Source organism: Lonchura striata, chromosome 32 (assembly GCF_046129695.1).
Source record: "Lonchura striata isolate bLonStr1 chromosome 32, bLonStr1.mat, whole genome shotgun sequence".
Taxonomy (NCBI): Eukaryota; Metazoa; Chordata; class Aves; order Passeriformes; family Estrildidae; genus Lonchura; species Lonchura striata.
Genome location: NC_134634.1, coordinates 5,547,561 through 5,570,910, shown reverse-complemented (window position 1 = coordinate 5,570,910; position 23,350 = coordinate 5,547,561).

The following is a 23,350-nucleotide window of genomic DNA, read 5'->3' as shown; positions in this document are numbered from 1 at the left end:
TACACCCAAGGGAGCCCTACAAACTGACATCAGGAACCTGGACTGCTGAGTTTTCTTTCCCAGGGAAAATGGAAAAAGGATGTGCCCAGGGGCCCCTGGCCCTGACTGCAAAGAATCCTTTTATGGAAGGATGGACCCCACACCGAAGTTGTCCCCACCTCAAAGTTGTGCTGCCCTGATAGACCCAAGTGAGCCCTACAGACTGACATCAGGAACCTGGACTGCTGAGTTTTCTTTCCCAGGGAAAATGGAAAAAGGATGTGCCCAGGGGCCCCTGGCCCTGGGCCCCTGGCCCTGACTGCAAAAAATCCTTATATCGAAGGATGTAGCCCAGACCGAAGTTGTCCCCACCTCAAAATTCTGCTGCCCTGATAAACCCAAGGGAGCCCTACAAACTGACATAAGGAACCTGGACTGCTGAGTTTTCTTTCCCAGGGAAAATGGATAAAGGATGTGCCCAGGGGTCCCTGGACCTGGGCTTTGACCTCACTGCAAAAAATCCTTATATGGAAGGATGGACCCCACACCGAAGTTGTCCCCACCTCAAACTTGTGCTGCCCTGATAGACCCAAGGGAGCCCTACAAACTGACATCAGGAACCTGGACTGCTGAGTTTTCTTTCCCAGGGAAAATGGAAAAAGGTTGTGCCCAGGGGCCGGTGGCCTTGGGCAGGGACCTCACTACAAGAAATCCTTATATGGAAGGATGGACCCCACACCGAAGTTGTCCCCACCTCAAACTTGTGCTGCCCTGATACACCCAAGGGAGCCCTACAAACTGACATCAGGAACCTGGACTGCTGAGTTTTCTTTCCCAGGGAAAATGGAAAAAGGATGTGCCCAGGGTCCCCTAGCCCTGGACAGGGCCCTCACTACAAAAAATCCTTATATCGAAGGATGGACCCCACACCGAAGTTGTCCCCACCTCAAACTTGTGCTGCCCTGATACACCCAAGGGAGCCCTACAAACTGACATCAGGAACCTGGACTGCTGAGTTTTCTTTCCCAGGGAAAATGGAAAAAGGATGTGCCCAGGGGCCAGTGGCCCTGACTGCAAAGAATCCTTATATCAACGGATGGAGCCCAGACCGAAGTTGTCCCCACCTCAAACTTGTGCTGCCCTGATAGACCCAAGGGAGCCCTACAAACTGACATCAGGAACCTGGACTGCTGAGTTTTCTTTCCCAGGGAAAATGGAAAAAGGATGTGCCCAGGGGCCGCTGGCCCTGGGCCCCTGGCCCAGACTGCAAAAAATCCTTATATCGAAGGATGGACCCCACACCAAAGTTGTCCCCACCTCAAACTTGTGCTGCCCTGATAGATCCAAGGGAGCCCTACAAACTGACATCAGGAACCTGGACTGCTGAGTTTTCTTTCCCAGGGAAAATGGCCAAAGGATGTGCCCAGGGGCCCCTGGCCATGACTGCAAAGAATCCTTATATCGAAGGATGGACCCCAGACCGAAGTTGTCCCCACCTCAAAGTTGTGCTGCCCTGATAGACCCAAGTGAGCCCTACAGACTGATATCAGGAACCTGGACTGCTGAGTTTTCTTTCCCAGGGAAAATGGAAAAAGGATGTGCTCAGGGGCCCCTGGCCCTGGGCCCCTGGCCCTGACTGCAAAAAATCCTTATATCGAAGGATGTAGCCCAGACCGAAGTTGTCCCCACCTCAAAATTCTGCTGACCTGATAGACCCAAGGGAGCCCTACAAACTGACATAAGGAACCTGGACTGCTGAGTTTTCTTTCCCAGGGAAAATGGATAAAGGATGTGCCCAGGGGCCCCTGGACCTGGGCTTTGACCTCACTGCAAAAAATCCTTATATGGAAGGATGGACCCCACACCGAAGTTGTCCCCACCTCAAACTTGTGCTGCCCTGATAGACCCAAGGGAGCCCTACAAACTGACATCAGGAACCTGGACTGCTGAGTTTTCTTTCCCAGGGAAAATGGAAAAAGGTTGTGCCCAGGGGCCCCTGGCCCTGTCTGCAAAAAATCCTTATATCGAAGGATGGACCCCACACCGAAGTTGTCCCCACCTCAAACTTGTGCTGCCCTGATACACCCAAGGGAGCCCTACAAACTGACATCAGGAACCTGGACTGCTGAGTTTTCTTTCCCAGGGAAAATGGAAAAAGGATGTGCCCAGGGGCCCCTGGCCCTGACTGCAAAAAATCCTTATATCGAAGGATAGACCCCACACCGAAGTTGTCCCCACCTCAAACTTGTGCTGCCCTGATAGACCCAAGGGAGCCCTACAAACTGACATCAGGAACCTGGACTGCTGAGTTTTCTTTCCCAGGGAAAATGGAAAAAGGATGTGCCCAGGGGCCCCTGGCCCTGTCTGCAAAGAATCCTTATATCGAAGGATGGACCCCACACCGAAGTTGTCCCCACCTCAAACTTGTGCTGCCCTGATAGACCCAAGGGAGCCCTACAAACTGACATCAGGAACCTGGACTGCTGAGTTTTCTTTCCCAGGGAAAATGGAAAAAGGATGTGCCCAGGGGCCCCTGGCCCTGACTGCAAAAAATCCTTATATCGAAGGATGGACCCCACACCGAAGTTGTCCCCACCTCAAACTTGTGCTGCCCTGATAGACCCAAGGGAGCCCTACAAACTGACATCAGGAACCTGGACTGCTGAGTTTTCTTTCCCAGGGAAAATGGAAAAAGGATGTGCCCAGGGTCCCCTAGCCCTGGACAGGGCCCTCACTACAAAAAATCCTTATATCGAAGGATGGACCCCACACCGAAGTTGTCCCCACCTCAAACTTGTGCTGCCCTGATAGACCCAAGGGAGCCCTACAAACTGACATCAGGAACCTGGACTGCTGAGTTTTCTTTCCCAGAGAAAATGGAAAAAGGTTGTGCCCAGGGGCCGCTGGCCTTGGGCAGGGACCTCACTACAAAAAATCCTTATATCGAAGGATGGACCCCACACCGAAGTTGTCCCCACCTCAAACTTGTGCTACCCTGATAGACCCAAGGGAGCCCTACAAACTGACATCAGGAACCTGGACTGCTGAGTTTTCTTTCTCAGGGAAAATGGAAAAAGGATGTGCCCAGGGGCCCCTGGCCCTGTCTGCAAAGAATCCTTATATCGAAGGATGGACCCCACACCGAAGTTGTCCCCACCTCAAACTTGTGCTGCCCTGATAGACCCAAGGGAGCCCTACAAACTGACATCAGGAACCTGGACTGCTGAGTTTTCTTTCCCAGGGAAAATGGAAAAAGGATGTGCCCAGGGGCCCCTGGCCCTGACTGCAAAAAATCCTTATATTGAAGGATGGACCCCACACCGAAGTTGTCCCCACCTCAAACTTGTGCTGCCCTGATACACCCTAGGCAGCCCTACAAACTGACATCAGGAACCTGGACTGCTGAGTTTTCTTTCCCAGGGAAAATGGAAAAAGGATGTGTCCTGGGGCCCCTGGCCCTGACTGCAAAAAATCCTTATATTGAAGGATGGACCCCACAGCGAAGCTGTGCCCACCTTAATCTTGTACTGCCCTGATAGACCCAAGGGAGCCCTACAAACTGACATCAGGAACCTGGACTGCTGAGTTTTCTTTCCCAGAGAAAATGGAAAAAGAATGTGCCCAGGGGCCCCTGGCCCTGGGCAGGGCACTGACTGCAAAAAATCCTTATATCGAACGATGGACCCCACACCGAAGTTGTCCCCACCTCAAACTTGTGCTGCCCATATAGACCCAAGGGAACCCTACAAACTGACATCAGGAACCTGGACTGCTGAGTTTTCTTTCCCAGGGAAAATGGAAAAAGGATGTGCCCAGGGGCCCCTGGCCCTGGGCCCCTGGCCCTGACTGCAAAAAATCCTTATATCGAAGGATGTAGCCCAGACCGAAGTTGTCCCCACCTCAAACTTGTGCTGCCCTGATAGACCCAAGGGAGCCCTACAAACTGACATAAGGAACCTGGACTGCTGAGTTTTCTTTCCCAGGGAAAATGGATAAAGGATGTGCCCAGGGGCCCCTGGACCTGGGCTTTGACCTCACTGCAAAAAATCCTTATATGGAAGGATGGACCCCACACCGAAGTTGTCCCCACCTCAAACTTGTGCTGCCCTGATAGACCCAAGGCAGCCCTACAAACTGACATCAGGAACCTGGACTGCTGAGTTTTCTTTCCCAGGGAAAATGGAAAAAGGATGTGCCCAGGGGCCCCTGGCCCTGACTGCAAAAAATCCTTATATCGAAGGATGGACCCCACACCGAAGTTGTCCCCACCTCAAACTTGTGCTGCCCTGATAGATCCAAGGGAGCCCTACAAACTGACATCAGGAACCTGGACTGCTGAGTTTTCTTTCCCAGGGAAAATGGAAAAAGGTTGCGCCCAGGGGCCGGTGGCCTTGGGCAGGGACCTCACTACAAGAAATCCTTATATGGAAGGATGGACCCCACACCGAAGTTGTCCCCACCTCAAACTTTTGCTGCCCTGATAGACCCAAGGGAGCCCTACAAACTGACATCAGGAACCTGGACTGCTGAGTTTTCTTTCCCAGGGAAAATGGAAAAAGGATGTGCCCAGGGGCCCCTGGCCCTCACTGCAAAAAATCCTTATATGGAAGGATGGACCCCACACCGAAGTTCTCCCCACCTCAAACTTGTGCTGCCCTGATAGACCCAAGGGAGCCCTACAAACTGACATCAGGAACCTGGACTGCTGAGTTTTCTTTCCCAGGGAAAATGGAAAAAGGATGTGCCCAGGGGCCCCTGGCCATGACTGCAAAAAATCCTTATATCGAAGGATGGACCCCACACCGAAGTTGTCCCCACCTCAAACTTGTGCTACCCTGATAGACCCAAGGGAGCCCTACAAACTGACATCAGGAACCTGGACTGCTGAGTTTTCTTTCCCAGGGAAAATGGAAAAAGGATGTGCCCAGGGGCCCCTGGCCCTGACTGCAAAAAATCCTTATATCGAAGGATGGACCCCACACCGAAGTTGTCCCCACCTCAAACTTGTGCTGCCCTGATAGACCCAAGGGAGCCCTACAAACTGACATCAGGAACCTGGACTGCTGAGTTTTCTTTCCCAGGGAAAATGGAAAAAGGATGTGCCCAGGGTCCCCTAGCCCTGGACAGGGCCCTCACTACAAAAAATCCTTATATCGAAGGATGGACCCCACACCGAAGTTGTCCCCACCTCAAACTTGTGCTGCCCTGATAGACCCAAGGGAGCCCTACAAACTGACATCAGGAACCTGGACTGCTGAGTTTTCTTTCCCAGGGAAAATGGAAAAAGGATGTGCCCAGGGGCCCCTGGCCCTGACTGCAAAAAATCCTTATATCGAAGGATGGACCCCACACCGAAGTTGTCCCCACCTCAAACTTGTGCTGCCCTGATAGACCCAAGGGAGCCCTACAAACTGACATCAGGAACCTGGACTGCTGAGTTTTCTTTCCCAGGGAAAATGGAAAAAGGATGTGCCCAGGGTCCCCTAGCCCTGGACAGGGCCCTCACTACAAAAAATCCTTATATCGAAGGATGGACCCCACACCGAAGTTGTCCCCACCTCAAACTTGTGCTGCCCTGATAGACCCAAGGGAGCCCTACAAACTGACATCAGGAACCTGGACTGCTGAGTTTTCTTTCCCAGGGAAAATGGAAAAAGGATGTGCCCAGGGGCCCCTGGCCCTGACTGCAAAGAATCCATATGTCAAAGGATGGACCCCACACCGAAGTTGTCCCCACCTCAAACTTGTGCTGCCCTGATAGACCCAAGGGAGCCCTACAAACTGACATCAGGAACCTGGACTGCTGAGTTTTCTTTCCCAGGGAAAATGGAAAAAGGTTGTGCCCAGGGGCCCCTGGCCCTGTCTGCAAAGAATCCTTATATCGAAGGATGGACCCCACACCGAAGTTCTCCCCACCTCAAACTTGTGCTGCCCTGATACACCCAAGGGAGCCCTACAAACTGACATCAGGAACCTGGACTGCTGAGTTTTCTTTCCCAGGGAAAATGGCCAAAGGATGTGCCCTGGGGCCCCTGGCCCTGACTGCAAAAAATCCTTATATCGAAGGATGGACCCCACACCAAAGTTGTCCCCACCTCAAACTTGTGCTGCCCTGATAGACCCAAGGGAGCCCTACAAACTGACATCAGGAACCTGGACTGCTGAGTTTTCTTTCCCAGGGAAAATGGATAAAGGATGTGCCCAGGGGCCCCTGGACCTGGGCTTTGACCTCACTGCAAAAAATCCTTATATGGAAGGATGGACCCCACACCGAAGTTGTCCCCACCTCAAACTTGTGCTGCCCTGATAGACCCAAGGGAGCCCTACAAACTGACATCAGGAACCTGGACTGCTGAGTTTTCTTTCCCAGGGAAAATGGAAAAAGGTTGTGCCCAGGGGCCCCTGGCCCTGACTGCAAAAAATCCTTATATCGAAGGATGGACCCCACACCGAAGTTGTCCCCACCTCAAACTTGTGCTGCCCTGATACACCCAAGGGAGCCCTACAAACTGACATCAGGAACCTGGACTGCTGAGTTTTCTTTCCCAGGGAAAATGGAAAAAGGATGTGCCCAGGGGCCCCTGGCCCTGACTGCAAAAAATCCTTATATCGAAGGATAGACCCCACACCGAAGTTGTCCCCACCTCAAACTTGTGCTGCCCTGATAGACCCAAGGGAGCCCTACAAACTGACATCAGGAACCTGGACTGCTGAGTTTTCTTTCCCAGGGAAAATAGAAAAAGGATGTGCCCAGGGGCCCCTGGCCCTGTGCTGGGCCCTCACTGCAAAAAATCCTTATATCGAAGGATGGACCCCACACCGAAGTTGTCCCCACCTCAAACTTGTGCTGCCCTGATAGACCCAAGGGAGCCCTACAAACTGACATCAGGAACCTGGACTGCTGAGTTTTCTTTCCCAGGGAAAATGGAAAAAGGATGTGCCCAGGGGCCCCTGGCCCTGTCTGCAAAGAATCCTTATATCGAAGGATGGACCCCACACCGAAGTTGTCCCCACCTCAAACTTGTGCTGCCCTGATAGACCCAAGGGAGCCCTACAAACTGACATCAGGAACCTGGACTGCTGAGTTTTCTTTCCCAGGGAAAATGGAAAAAGGATGTGCCCAGGGGCCCCTGGCCCTGACTGCAAAAAATCCTTATACTGAAGGATGGACCCCACACCGAAGTTGTCCCCACCTCAAACTTGTGCTGCCCTGATACACCCTAGGCAGCCCTACAAACTGACATCAGGAACCTGGACTGCTGAGTTTTCTTTCCCAGGGAAAATGGAAAAAGGATGTCCCCAGTGGCCCCTGCCCCAGGGCTGCGACCTCACTGCAAAGAATCCTTATATCGAAGAATGGACCCCACACCGAAGTTGTCCCCACCTCAAACTTGTGCTGCCCTGATACACCCAAGGGAGCCCTACAAACTGACATCAGGAACCTGGACTGCTGAGTTTTCTTTCCCAGGGAAAATGGAAAAAGGATGTGCCCAGGGGCCCCTGGCCCTGACTGCAAAAAATCCTTATATTGAAGGATGGACCCCACAGCGAAGCTCTGCCCACCTTAATCTTGTACTGCCCTGATAGACCCAAGGCAGCCCTACAAACTGACATCAGGAACCTGGACTGCTGAGTTTTCTTTCCCAGAGAAAATGGAAAAAGAATATGCCCAGGGGCCCCTGGCCCTGGGCAGGGCCCTGACTGCAAAAATTCCTTATATCGAAGGATGGACCCCACACCGAAATTGTCCCCACCTCAAACTTGTGCTACCCTGATAGACCCAAGGGAGCCCTACAAACTGACATCAGGAACCTGGACTGCTGAGTTTTCTTTCCCAGGGAAAATGGAAAAAGGATGTGCCCAGGGGCCCCTGGCCCTGTCTGCAAAGAATCCTTATATCGAAGGATGGACCCCACACCGAAGTTGTCCCCACCTCAAACTTGTGCTGCCCTGATACACCCAAGGGAGCCCTACAAACTGACATCAGGAACCTGGACTGCTGAGTTTTCTTTCCCAGGGAAAATGGAAAAAGGATGTGCCCAGGGGCCCCTGGCCCTGACTGCAAAAAATCCTTATATTGAAGGATGGACCCCACACCGAAGTTGTCCCCACCTCAAACTTGTGCTGCCCTGATAGACCCAAGGGAGCCCTACAAACTGACATCAGGAACCTGGACTGCTGAGTTTTCTTTCCCAGGGAAAATGGAAAAAGGATGTGTCCTGGGGCCCCTGGCCCTGACTGCAAAAAATCCTTATATTGAAGGATGGACCCCACAGCGAAGCTGTGCCCACCTTAATCTTGTACTGCCCTGATAGACCCAAGGGAGCCCTACAAACTGACATCAGGAACCTGGACTGCTGAGTTTTCTTTCCCAGGGAAAATGGAAAAAGGATGTGCCCAGGGGCCCCTGGCCCTGGGCAGGACGCTGACTGCAAAAAATCCTTATATCGAAGGATGGACCCCACACCGAAGTTGTCCCCACCTCAAACTTGTGCTGCCCAGATAGACCCAAGGGAACCCTACAAACTGACATCAGGAACCTGGACTGCTGAGTTTTCTTTCCCAGGGAAAATGGAAAAAGGATGTGCCCAGGGGCCCCTGGCCCTGGGCCCCTGGCCCTGACTGCAAAAAATCCTTATATCGAAGGATGTAGCCCAGACCGAAGTTGTCCCCACCTCAAAATTCTGCTGCCCTGATAGACCCAAGGGAGCCCTACAAACTGACATAAGGAACCTGGACTGCTGAGTTTTCTTTCCCAGGGAAAATGGATAAAGGATGTGCCCAGGGGCCCCTGGACCTGGGCTTTGACCTCACTGCAAAAAATCCTTATATGGAAGGATGGACCCCACACCGAAGTTGTCCCCACCTCAAACTTGTGCTGCCCTGATAGACCCAAGGCAGCCCTACAAACTGACATCAGGAACCTGGACTGCTGAGTTTTCTTTCCCAGGGAAAATGGAAAAAGGATGTGCCCAGGGGCCCCTGGCCCTGACTGCAAAAAATCCTTATATCGAAGGATGGACCCCACACCGAAGTTGTCCCCACCTCAAACTTGTGCTGCCCTGATAGATCCAAGGGAGCCCTACAAACTGACATCAGGAACCTGGACTGCTGAGTTTTCTTTCCCAGGGAAAATGGAAAAAGGTTGTGCCCAGGGGCCGGTGGCCTTGGGCAGGGACCTCACTACAAGAAATCCTTATATGGAAGGATGGACCCCACACCGAAGTTGTCCCCACCTCAAACTTTTGCTGCCCTGATAGACCCAAGGGAGCCCTACAAACTGACATCAGGAACCTGGACTGCTGAGTTTTCTTTCCCAGGGAAAATGGAAAAAGGATGTGCCCAGGGGCCCCTGGCCCTCACTGCAAAAAATCCTTATATGGAAGGATGGACCCCACACCGAAGTTCTCCCCACCTCAAACTTGTGCTGCCCTGATAGACCCAAGGGAGCCCTACAAACTGACATCAGGAACCTGGACTGCTGAGTTTTCTTTCCCAGGGAAAATGGAAAAAGGATGTGCCCAGGGGCCCCTGGCCATGACTGCAAAAAATCCTTATATCGAAGGATGGACCCCACACCGAAGTTGTCCCCACCTCAAACTTGTGCTACCCTGATAGACCCAAGGGAGCCCTACAAACTGACATCAGGAACCTGGACTGCTGAGTTTTCTTTCCCAGGGAAAATGGAAAAAGGATGTGCCCAGGGGCCCCTGGCCCTGACTGCAAAAAATCCTTATATCGAAGGATGGACCCCACACCGAAGTTGTCCCCACCTCAAACTTGTGCTGCCCTGATAGACCCAAGGGAGCCCTACAAACTGACATCAGGAACCTGGACTGCTGAGTTTTCTTTCCCAGGGAAAATGGAAAAAGGATGTGCCCAGGGGCCCCTGGCCCTGACTGCAAAAAATCCTTATATCGAAGGATGGACCCCACACCGAAGTTGTCCCCACCTCAAACTTGTGCTGCCCTGATAGACCCAAGGGAGCCCTACAAACTGACATCAGGAACCTGGACTGCTGAGTTTTCTTTCCCAGGGAAAATGGAAAAAGGATGTGCCCAGGGTCCCCTAGCCCTGGACAGGGCCCTCACTACAAAAAATCCTTATATCGAAGGATGGACCCCACACCGAAGTTGTCCCCACCTCAAACTTGTGCTGCCCTGATAGACCCAAGGGAGCCCTACAAACTGACATCAGGAACCTGGACTGCTGAGTTTTCTTTCCCAGGGAAAATGGAAAAAGGATGTGCCCAGGGGCCCCTGGCCCTGACTGCAAAGAATCCATATGTCAAAGGATGGACCCCACACCGAAGTTGTCCCCACCTCAAACTTGTGCTGTCCTGATACACCCAAGGGAGCCCTACAAACTGACATCAGGAACCTGGACTGCTGAGTTTTCTTTCCCAGGGAAAATGGAAAAAGGATGTGCCCAGGGGCCCCTGGCCCTGACTGCAAAGAATCCTTTTATGGAAGGATGGACCCCACACCGAAGTTGTCCCCACCTCAAAGTTGTGCTGCCCTGATAGACCCAAGTGAGCCCTACAGACTGACATCAGGAACCTGGACTGCTGAGTTTTCTTTCCCAGGGAAAATGGAAAAAGGATGTGCCCAGGGGCCCCTGGCCCTGGGCCCCTGGCCCTGACTGCAAAAAATCCTTATATCGAAGGATGTAGCCCAGACCGAAGTTGTCCCCACCTCAAAATTCTGCTGCCCTGATAAACCCAAGGGAGCCCTACAAACTGACATAAGGAACCTGGACTGCTGAGTTTTCTTTCCCAGGGAAAATGGATAAAGGATGTGCCCAGGGGTCCCTGGACCTGGGCTTTGACCTCACTGCAAAAAATCCTTATATGGAAGGATGGACCCCACACCGAAGTTGTCCCCACCTCAAACTTGTGCTGCCCTGATAGACCCAAGGGAGCCCTACAAACTGACATCAGGAACCTGGACTGCTGAGTTTTCTTTCCCAGGGAAAATGGAAAAAGGTTGTGCCCAGGGGCCGGTGGCCTTGGGCAGGGACCTCACTACAAGAAATCCTTATATGGAAGGATGGACCCCACACCGAAGTTGTCCCCACCTCAAACTTGTGCTGCCCTGATACACCCAAGGGAGCCCTACAAACTGACATCAGGAACCTGGACTGCTGAGTTTTCTTTCCCAGGGAAAATGGAAAAAGGATGTGCCCAGGGTCCCCTAGCCCTGGACAGGGCCCTCACTACAAAAAATCCTTATATCGAAGGATGGACCCCACACCGAAGTTGTCCCCACCTCAAACTTGTGCTGCCCTGATACACCCAAGGGAGCCCTACAAACTGACATCAGGAACCTGGACTGCTGAGTTTTCTTTCCCAGGGAAAATGGAAAAAGGATGTGCCCAGGGGCCCGTGGCCCTGACTGCAAAGAATCCTTATATCAACGGATGGAGCCCAGACCGAAGTTGTCCCCACCTCAAACTTGTGCTGCCCTGATAGACCCAAGGGAGCCCTACAAACTGACATCAGGAACCTGGACTGCTGAGTTTTCTTTCCCAGGGAAAATGGAAAAAGGATGTGCCCAGGGGCCGCTGGCCCTGGGCCCCTGGCCCAGACTGCAAAAAATCCTTATATCGAAGGATGGACCCCACACCAAAGTTGTCCCCACCTCAAACTTGTGCTGCCCTGATAGATCCAAGGGAGCCCTACAAACTGACATCAGGAACCTGGACTGCTGAGTTTTCTTTCCCAGGGAAAATGGCCAAAGGATGTGCCCAGGGGCCCCTGGCCATGACTGCAAAGAATCCTTATATCGAAGGATGGACCCCAGACCGAAGTTGTCCCCACCTCAAAGTTGTGCTGCCCTGATAGACCCAAGTGAGCCCTACAGACTGATATCAGGAACCTGGACTGCTGAGTTTTCTTTCCCAGGGAAAATGGAAAAAGGATGTGCTCAGGGGCCCCTGGCCCTGGGCCCCTGGCCCTGACTGCAAAAAATCCTTATATCGAAGGATGTAGCCCAGACCGAAGTTGTCCCCACCTCAAAATTCTGCTGACCTGATAGACCCAAGGGAGCCCTACAAACTGACATCAGGAACCTGGACTGCTGAGTTTTCTTTCCCAGGGAAAATGGATAAAGGATGTGCCCAGGGGCCCCTGGACCTGGGCTTTGACCTCACTGCAAAAAATCCTTATATGGAAGGATGGACCCCACACCGAAGTTGTCCCCACCTCAAACTTGTGCTGCCCTGATAGACCCAAGGGAGCCCTACAAACTGACATCAGGAACCTGGACTGCTGAGTTTTCTTTCCCAGGGAAAATGGAAAAAGGTTGTGCCCAGGGGCCCCTGGCCCTGTCTGCAAAAAATCCTTATATCGAAGGATGGACCCCACACCGAAGTTGTCCCCACCTCAAACTTGTGCTGCCCTGATACACCCAAGGGAGCCCTACAAACTGACATCAGGAACCTGGACTGCTGAGTTTTCTTTCCCAGGGAAAATGGAAAAAGGATGTGCCCAGGGGCCCCTGGCCCTGACTGCAAAAAATCCTTATATCGAAGGATAGACCCCACACCGAAGTTGTCCCCACCTCAAACTTGTGCTGCCCTGATAGACCCAAGGGAGCCCTACAAACTGACATCAGGAACCTGGACTGCTGAGTTTTCTTTCCCAGGGAAAATGGAAAAAGGATGTGCCCAGGGGCCCCTGGCCCTGTCTGCAAAGAATCCTTATATCGAAGGATGGACCCCACACCGAAGTTGTCCCCACCTCAAACTTGTGCTGCCCTGATAGACCCAAGGGAGCCCTACAAACTGACATCAGGAACCTGGACTGCTGAGTTTTCTTTCCCAGGGAAAATGGAAAAAGGATGTGCCCAGGGGCCCCTGGCCCTGACTGCAAAAAATCCTTATATTGAAGGATGGACCCCACACCGAAGTTGTCCCCACCTCAAACTTGTGCTGCCCTGATACACCCTAGGCAGCCCTACAAACTGACATCAGGAACCTGGACTGCTGAGTTTTCTTTCCCAGGGAAAATGGAAAAAGGATGTCCCCAGGGGCCCCTGCCCCAGGGCTGCGACCTCACTGCAAAGAATCCTTATATCGAAGAATGGACCCCACACCGAAGTTGTCCCCACCTCAAACTTGTGCTGCCCTGATACACCCAAGGGAGCCCTACAAACTGACATCAGGAACCTGGACTGCTGAGTTTTCTTTCCCAGGGAAAATGGAAAAAGGATGTGCCCAGGGGCCCCTGGCCCTGACTGCAAAAAATCCTTATATTGAAGGATGGACCCCACAGCGAAGCTGTGCCCACCTTAATCTTGTACTGCCCTGATAGACCCAAGGCAGCCCTACAAACTGACATCAGGAACCTGGACTGCTGAGTTTTCTTTCCCAGAGAAAATGGAAAAAGAATATGCCCAGGGGCCCCTGGCCCTGGGCAGGGCCCTGACTGCAAAAAATCCTTATATCGAAGGATGGACCCCACACCGAAGTTGTCCCCACCTCAAACTTGTGCTACCCTGATAGACCCAAGGGAGCCCTACAAACTGACATCAGGAACCTGGACTGCTGAGTTTTCTTTCCCAGGGAAAATGGAAAAAGGATGTGCCCAGGGGGCCCTGGCCCTGTCTGCAAAGAATCCTTATATCGAAGGATGGACCCCACACCGAAGTTGTCCCCACCTCAAACTTGTGCTGCCCTGATACACCCAAGGGAGCCCTACAAACTGACATCAGGAACCTGGACTGCTGAGTTTTCTTTCCCAGGGAAAATGGAAAAAGGATGTGCCCAGGGGCCCCTGGCCCTGACTGCAAAAAATCCTTATATTGAAGGATGGACCCCACACCGAAGTTGTCCCCACCTCAAACTTGTGCTGCCCTGATACACCCTAGGCAGCCCTACAAACTGACATCAGGAACCTGGACTGCTGAGTTTTCTTTCCCAGGGAAAATGGAAAAAGGATGTGTCCTGGGGCCCCTGGCCCTGACTGCAAAAAATCCTTATATTGAAGGATGGACCCCACAGCGAAGCTGTGCCCACCTTAATCTTGTACTGCCCTGATAGACCCAAGGGAGCCCTACAAACTGACATCAGGAACCTGGACTGCTGAGTTTTCTTTCCCAGAGAAAATGGAAAAAGAATGTGCCCAGGGGCCCCTGGCCCTGGGCAGGGCGCTGACTGCAAAAAATCCTTATATCGAAGGATGGACCCCACACCGAAGTTGTCCCCACCTCAAACTTGTGCTGCCCAGATAGACCCAAGGGAACCCTACAAACTGACATCAGGAACCTGGACTGCTGAGTTTTCTTTCCCAGGGAAAATGGAAAAAGGATGTGCCCAGGGGCCCCTGGCCCTGGGCCCCTGGCCCTGACTGCAAAAAATCCTTATATCGAAGGATGTAGCCCAGACCGAAGTTGTCCCCACCTCAAAATTCTGCTGCCCTGATAGACCCAAGGGAGCCCTACAAACTGACATAAGGAACCTGGACTGCTGAGTTTTCTTTCCCAGGGAAAATGGATAAAGGATGTGCCCAGGGGCCCCTGGACCTGGGCTTTGACCTCACTGCAAAAAATCCTTATATGGAAGGATGGACCCCACACCGAAGTTGTCCCCACCTCAAACTTGTGCTGCCCTGATAGACCCAAGGCAGCCCTACAAACTGACATCAGGAACCTGGACTGCTGAGTTTTCTTTCCCAGGGAAAATGGAAAAAGGATGTGCCCAGGGGCCCCTGGCCCTGACTGCAAAAAATCCTTATATCGAAGGATAGACCCCACACCGAAGTTGTCCCCACCTCAAACTTGTGCTGCCCTGATAGATCCAAGGGAGCCCTACAAACTGACATCAGGAACCTGGACTGCTGAGTTTTCTTTCCCAGGGAAAATGGAAAAAGGATGTGCCCAGGGGCCCCTGGCCATGACTGCAAAAAATCCTTATATCGAAGGATGGACCCCACACCGAAGTTGTCCCCACCTCAAACTTGTGCTGCCCTGATAGACCCAAGGGAGCCCTACAAACTGACATCAGGAACCTGGACTGCTGAGTTTTCTTTCCCAGGGAAAATGGAAAAAGGATGTGCCCAGGGTCCCCTAGCCCTGGACAGGGCCCTCACTACAAAAAATCCTTATATCGAAGGATGGACCCCACACCGAAGTTGTCCCCACCTCAAACTTGTGCTGCCCTGATAGACCCAAGGGAGCCCTACAAACTGACATCAGGAACCTGGACTGCTGAGTTTTCTTTCCCAGGGAAAATGGAAAAAGGATGTGCCCAGGGGCCCCTGGCCCTGACTGCAAAAAATCCTTATATCGAAGGATGGACCCCACACCGAAGTTGTCCCCACCTCAAACTTGTGCTGCCCTGATAGACCCAAGGGAGCCCTACAAACTGACATCAGGAACCTGGACTGCTGAGTTTTCTTTCCCAGGGAAAATGGAAAAAGGATGTGCCCAGGGTCCCCTAGCCCTGGACAGGGCCCTCACTACAAAAAATCCTTATATCGAAGGATGGACCCCACACCGAAGTTGTCCCCACCTCAAACTTGTGCTGCCCTGATAGACCCAAGGGAGCCCTACAAACTGACATCAGGAACCTGGACTGCTGAGTTTTCTTTCCCAGGGAAAATGGAAAAAGGATGTGCCCAGGGGCCCCTGGCCCTGACTGCAAAGAATCCATATGTCAAAGGATGGACCCCACACCGAAGTTGTCCCCACCTCAAACTTGTGCTGCCCTGATAGACCCAAGGGAGCCCTACAAACTGACATCAGGAACCTGGACTGCTGAGTTTTCTTTCCCAGGGAAAATGGAAAAAGGTTATGCCCTGGGGCCGCTGGCCTTGGGCAGGGACCTCACTGCAAAAAATCCTTATATGGAAGGATGGACCCCACACCGAAGTTGTCCCCACCTCAAACTTGTGCTGCCCTGATAGACCCAAGGGAGCCCTACAAACTGACATCAGGAACCTGGACTGCTGAGTTTTCTTTCCCAGGGAAAATGGAAAAAGGTTGTGCCCAGGGGCCCCTGGCCCTGACTGCAAAAAATCCTTATATCGAAGGATGGACCCCACACCGAAGTTGTCCCCACCTCAAACTTGTGCTGCCCTGATACACCCAAGGGAGCCCTACAAACTGACATCAGGAACCTGGACTGCTGAGTTTTCTTTCCCAGGGAAAATGGAAAAAGGATGTGCCCAGGGGCCCCTGGCCCTGACTGCAAAAAATCCTTATATCGAAGGATAGACCCCACACCGAAGTTGTCCCCACCTCAAACTTGTGCTGCCCTGATAGACCCAAGGGAGCCCTACAAACTGACATCAGGAACCTGGACTGCTGAGTTTTCTTTCCCAGGGAAAATAGAAAAAGGATGTGCCCAGGGGCCCCTGGCCCTGTGCTGGGCCCTCACTGCAAAAAATCCTTATATCGAAGGATGGACCCCACACCGAAGTTGTCCCCACCTCAAACTTGTGCTGCCCTGATAGACCCAAGGGAGCCCTACAAACTGACATCAGGAACCTGGACTGCTGAGTTTTCTTTCCCAGGGAAAATGGAAAAAGGATGTGCCCAGGGGCCCCTGGCCCTGTCTGCAAAGAATCCTTATATCGAAGGATGGACCCCACACCGAAGTTGTCCCCACCTCAAACTTGTGCTGCCCTGATACACCCAAGGGAGCCCTACAAACTGACATCAGGAACCTGGACTGCTGAGTTTTCTTTCCCAGGGAAAATGGAAAAAGGATGTGCCCAGGGGCCCCTGGACCTGGGCTTTGACCTCACTGCAAAAAATCCTTATATGGAAGGATGGACCCCACACCGAAGTTGTCCCCACCTCAAACTTGTGCTGCCCTGATACACCCTAGGCAGCCCTACAAACTGACATCAGGAACCTGGACTGCTGAGTTTTCTTTCCCAGGGAAAATGGAAAAAGGTTGTGCCCAGGGGCCGGTGGCCTTGGGCAGGGACCTCACTACAAGAAATCCTTATATGGAAGGATGGACCCCACACCGAAGTTGTCCCCACCTCAAACTTTTGCTGCCCTGATAGACCCAAGGGAGCCCTACAAACTGACATCAGGAACCTGGACTGCTGAGTTTTCTTTCCCAGGGAAAATGGAAAAAGGATGTGCCCAGGGGCCCCTGGCCCTGACTGCAAAAAATCCTTATATGGAAGGATGGACCCCACACCGAAGTTCTCCCCACCTCAAACTTGTGCTGCCCTGATAGACCCAAGGGAGCCCTACAAACTGACATCAGGAACCTGGACTGCTGAGTTTTCTTTCCCAGGGAAAATGGAAAAAGGATGTGCCCAGGGGCCCCTGGCCATGACTGCAAAAAATCCTTATATCGAAGGATGGACCCCACACCGAAGTTGTCCCCACCTCAAACTTGTGCTACCCTGATAGACCCAAGGGAGCCCTACAAACTGACATCAGGAACCTGGACTGCTGAGTTTTCTTTCCCAGGGAAAATGGAAAAAGGATGTGCCCAGGGGCCCCTGGCCCTGACTGCAAAAAATCCTTATATCGAAGGATGGACCCCACACCGAAGTTGTCCCCACCTCAAACTTGTGCTGCCCTGATAGACCCAAGGGAGCCCTACAAACTGACATCAGGAACCTGGACTGCTGAGTTTTCTTTCCCAGGGAAAATGGAAAAAGGTTGTGCCCAGGGGCCGGTGGCCTTGGGCAGGGACCTCACTACAAGAAATCCTTATATGGAAGGATGGACCCCACACCGAAGTTGTCCCCACCTCAAACTTTTGCTGCCCTGATAGACCCAAGGGAGCCCTACAAACTGACATCAGGAACCTGGACTGCTGAGTTTTCTTTCCCAGGGAAAATGGAAAAAGGATGTGCCCAGGGGCCCCTGGCCCTCACTGCAAAAAATCCTTATATGGAAGGATGGACCCCACACCGAAGTTCTCCCCACCTCAAACTTGTGCTGCCCTGATAGACCCAAGGGAGCCCTACAAACTGACATCAGGAACCTGGACTGCTGAGTTTTCTTTCCCAGGGAAAATGGAAAAAGGATGTGCCCAGGGGCCCCTGGCCATGACTGCAAAAAATCCTTATATCGAAGGATGGACCCCACACCGAAGTTGTCCCCACCTCAAACTTGTGCTGCCCTGATAGACCCAAGGGAGCCCTACAAACTGACATCAGGAACCTGGACTGCTGAGTTTTCTTTCCCAGGGAAAATGGAAAAAGGATGTGCCCAGGGGCCCCTGGCCCTGACTGCAAAAAATCCTTATATCGAAGGATGGACCCCACACCGAAGTTGTCCCCACCTCAAACTTGTGCTGCCCTGATAGACCCAAGGGAGCCCTACAAACTGACATCAGGAACCTGGACTGCTGAGTTTTCTTTCCCAGGGAAAATGGAAAAAGGATGTGCCCAGGGTCCCCTAGCCCTGGACAGGGCCCTCACTACAAAAAATCCTTATATCGAAGGATGGACCCCACACCGAAGTTGTCCCCACCTCAAACTTGTGCTGCCCTGATAGACCCAAGGGAGCCCTACAAACTGACATCAGGAACCTGGACTGCTGAGTTTTCTTTCCCAGGGAAAATGGAAAAAGGATGTGCCCAGGGGCCCCTGGCCCTGACTGCAAAAAATCCTTATATCGAAGGATGGACCCCACACCGAAGTTGTCCCCACCTCAAACTTGTGCTGCCCTGATAGACCCAAGGGAGCCCTACAAACTGACATCAGGAACCTGGACTGCTGAGTTTTCTTTCCCAGGGAAAATGGAAAAAGGATGTGCCCAGGGTCCCCTAGCCCTGGACAGGGCCCTCACTACAAAAAATCCTTATATCGAAGGATGGACCCCACACCGAAGTTGTCCCCACCTCAAACTTGTGCTGCCCTGATAGACCCAAGGGAGCCCTACAAACTGACATCAGGAACCTGGACTGCTGAGTTTTCTTTCCCAGGGAAAATGGAAAAAGGATGTGCCCAGGGGCCCCTGGCCCTGACTGCAAAGAATCCATATGTCAAAGGATGGACCCCACACCGAAGTTGTCCCCACCTCAAACTTGTGCTGCCCTGATAGACCCAAGGGAGCCCTACAAACTGACATCAGGAACCTGGACTGCTGAGTTTTCTTTCCCAGGGAAAATGGAAAAAGGTTGTGCCCAGGGGCCCCTGGCCCTGTCTGCAAAGAATCCTTATATCAAAGGATGGACCCCACACCGAAGTTCTCCCCACCTCAAACTTGTGCTGCCCTGATACACCCAAGGGAGCCCTACAAACTGACATCAGGAACCTGGACTGCTGAGTTTTCTTTCCCAGGGAAAATGGAAAAAGGATGTGCCCAGGGGCCCCTGGCCCTGACTGCAAAAAATCCTTATATTGAAGGATGGACCCCACACCGAAGTTGTCCCCACCTCAAACTTGTGCTGCCCTGATACACCCTAGGCAGCCCTACAAACTGACATCAGGAACCTGGACTGCTGAGTTTTCTTTCCCAGGGAAAATGGCCAAAGGATGTGCCCTGGGGCCCCTGGCCCTGACTGCAAAAAATCCTTATATCGAAGGATGGACCCCACACCAAAGTTGTCCCCACCTCAAACTTGTGCTGCCCTGATAGACCCAAGGGAGCCCTACAAACTGACATCAGGAACCTGGACTGCTGAGTTTTCTTTCCCAGGGAAAATGGAAAAAGGATGTGCCCTGGGGCCCCTGGCCCTGACTGCAAAAAATCCTTATATCGAAGGATGCACCCCACACCGAAGTTGTCCCCACCTCAAACTTGTGCTGCCCTGATAGACCCAAGGGAGCCCTACAAACTGACATCAGGAACCTGGACTGCTGAGTTTTCTTTCCCAGGGAAAATGGAAAAAGGTTATGCCCTGGGGCCGCTGGCCTTGGGCAGGGACCTCACTACAAAAAATCCTTAAATCGAAGGATGGACCCCACACCGAAGTTGTCCCCACCTCAAACTTGTACTACCCTGATAGACCCAAGGGAGCCCTACAAACTGACATCAGGAACCTGGACTGCTGAGTTTTCTTTCCCAGGGAAAATGGAAAAAGGATGTGCCCAGGGGCCCCTGGCCCTGACTGCAAAGAATCCTTTTATGGAAGGATGGACCCCACACCGAAGTTGTCCCCACCTCAAAGTTGTGCTGCCCTGATAGACCCAAGTGAGCCCTACAGACTGACATCAGGAACCTGGACTGCTGAGTTTTCTTTCCCAGGGAAAATGGAAAAAGGATGTGCCCAGGGGCCCCTGGCCCTGGGCCCCTGGCCCTGACTGCAAAAAATCCTTATATCGAAGGATGTAGCCCAGACCGAAGTTGTCCCCACCTCAAAATTCTGCTGCCCTGATAGACCCAAGGGAGCCCTACAAACTGACATAAGGAACCTGGACTGCTGAGTTTTCTTTCCCAGGGAAAATGGATAAAGGATGTGCCCAGGGGCCCCTGGACCTGGGCTTTGACCTCACTGCAAAAAATCCTTATATGGAAGGATGGACCCCACACGGAAGTTGTCCCCACCTCAAACTTGTGCTGCCCTGATAGACCCAAGGGAGCCCTACAAACTGACATCAGGAACCTGGACTGCTGAGTTTTCTTTCCCAGGGAAAATGGAAAAAGGTTGTGCCCAGGGGCCGGTGGCCTTGGGCAGGGACCTCACTACAAGAAATCCTTATATGGAAGGATGGACCCCACACCGAAGTTGTCCCCACCTCAAACTTTTGCTGCCCTGATAGACCCAAGGGAGCCCTACAAACTGACATCAGGAACCTGGACTGCTGAGTTTTCTTTCCCAGGGAAAATGGAAAAAGGATGTGCCCAGGGTCCCCTGGCCCTCACGGCAAAAAATCCTTATATGGAAGGATGGACCCCACACCGAAGTTCTCCCCACCTCAAACTTGTGCTGCCCTGATAGACCCAAGGGAGCCCTACAAACTGACATCAGGAACCTGGACTGCTGAGTTTTCTTTCCCAGGGAAAATGGAAAAAGGATGTGCCCAGGGGCCCCTGGCCATGACTGCAAAAAATCCTTATATCGAAGGATGGACCCCACACCGAAGTTGTCCCCACCTCAAACTTGTGCTGCCCTGATACACCCAAGGCAGCCCTACAAACTGACATCAGGAACCTGGACTGCTGAGTTTTCTTTCCCAGGGAAAATGGAAAAAGGATGTGCCCAGGGGCCCCTGGCCCTGACTGCAAAAAATCCTTATATCGAAGGATGGACCCCACACCGAAGTTGTCCCCACCTCAAACTTGTGCTGCCCTGATAGACCCAAGGGAGCCCTACAAACTGACATCAGGAACCTGGACTGCTGAGTTTTCTTTCCCAGGGAAAATGGAAAAAGGATGTGCCCAGGGGCCCCTAGCCCTGGACAGGGCCCTCACTACAAAAAATCCTTATATCGAAGGATGGACCCCACACGGAAGTTGTCCCCACCTCAAACTTGTGCTGCCCTGATAGACCCAAGGGAGCCCTACAAACTGACATCAGGAACCTGGACTGCTGAGTTTTCTTTCCCAGAGAAAATGGAAAAAGGTTGTGCCCAGGGGCCGCTGGCCTTGGGCAGGGACCTCACTACAAAAAATCCTTATATCGAAGGATGGACCCCACACCGAAGTTGTCCCCACCTCAAACTTGTGCTACCCTGATAGACCCAAGGGAGCCCTACAAACTGACATCAGGAACCTGGACTGCTGAGTTTTCTTTCCCAGGGAAAATGGAAAAAGGATGTGCCCAGGGGCCCCTGGCCCTGACTGCAAAGAATCCATATGTCAAAGGATGGACCCCACACCGAAGTTGTCCCCACCTCAAACTTGTGCTGCCCTGATAGACCCAAGGGAGCCCTACAAACTGACATCAGGAACCTGGACTGCTGAGTTTTCTTTCCCAGGGAAAATGGAAAAAGGATGTGCCCAGGGGCCCCTGGCCCGGGGCCCCTGGCCCTGACTGCAAAAAATCCTTATATCGAAGGATGTAGCCCAGACCGAAGTTGTCCCCACCTCAAAATTCTGCTGCCCTGATAGACCCAAGGGAGCCCTACAAACTGACATAAGGAACCTGGACTGCTGAGTTTTCTTTCCCAGGGAAAATGGATAAAGGATGTGCCCAGGGGCCCCTGGACCTGGGCTTTGACCTCACTGCAAAAAATCCTTATATGGAAGGATGGACCCCACACCGAAGTTGTCCCCACCTCAAACTTGTGCTGCCCTGATAGACCCAAGGGAGCCCTACAAACTGACATCAGGAACCTGGACTGCTGAGTTTTCTTTCCCAGGGAAAATGGATAAAGGATGTGCCCAGGGGCCCCGGGCCCTGACTGCAAAAAATCCTTATATCGAAGGATGGACCCCACACCGAAGTTGTCCCCACCTCAAAGTTGTGCTGCCCTGATAGACCCAAGTGAGCCCTACAGACTGACATCAGGAACCTGGACTGCTGAGTTTTCTTTCCCAGGGAAAATGGAAAAAGGATGTGCCCAGGGGCCCCTGGCCCTGGGCCCCTGGCCCTGACTGCAAAAAATCCTTATATCGAAGGATGTAGCCCAGACCGAAGTTGTCCCCACCTCAAAATTCTGCTGCCCTGATAGACCCAAGGGAGCCCTACAAACTGACATAAGGAACCTGGACTGCTGAGTTTTCTTTCCCAGGGAAAATGGAAAAAGGATGTGCCCAGGGGCCCCTGGACCTGGGCTTTGACCTCACTGCAAAAAATCCTTATATGGAAGGATGGACCCCACACGGAAGTTGTCCCCACCTCAAACTTGTGCTGCCCTGATAGACCCAAGGGAGCCCTACAAACTGACATCAGGAACCTGGACTGCTGAGTTTTCTTTCCCAGGGAAAATAGAAAAAGGGTGTGCCCAGGGGCCCCTGGCCCTGACTGCAAAAAATCCTTATATCGAAGGATGGACCCCACACCGAAGTTGTCCCCACCTCAAACTTCTGCTGCCCTGATACACCCAAGGGAGCCCTACAAACTGACATCAGGAACCTGGACTGCTGAGTTTTCTTTCCCAGGGAAAATGGAAAAAGGTTGTGCCCAGGGGCCCCTGGCCCTGTCTGCAAAGAATCCTTATATCGAAGGATGGACCCCACACCGAAGTTCTCCCCACCTCAAACTTGTGCTGCCCTGATACACCCAAGGGAGCCCTACAAACTGACATCAGGAACCTGGACTGCTGAGTTTTCTTTCCCAGGGAAAATGGAAAAAGGATGTGCCCAGGGGCCCCTGGCCCTGACTGCAAAAAATCCTTATATTGAAGGATGGACCCCACACCGAAGTTGTCCCCACCTCAAACTTGTGCTGCCCTGATACACCCTAGGCAGCCCTACAAACTGACATCAGGAACCTGGACTGCTGAGTTTTCTTTCCCAGGGAAAATGGCCAAAGGTTGTGCCCTGGGGCCCCTGGCCCTGACTGCAAA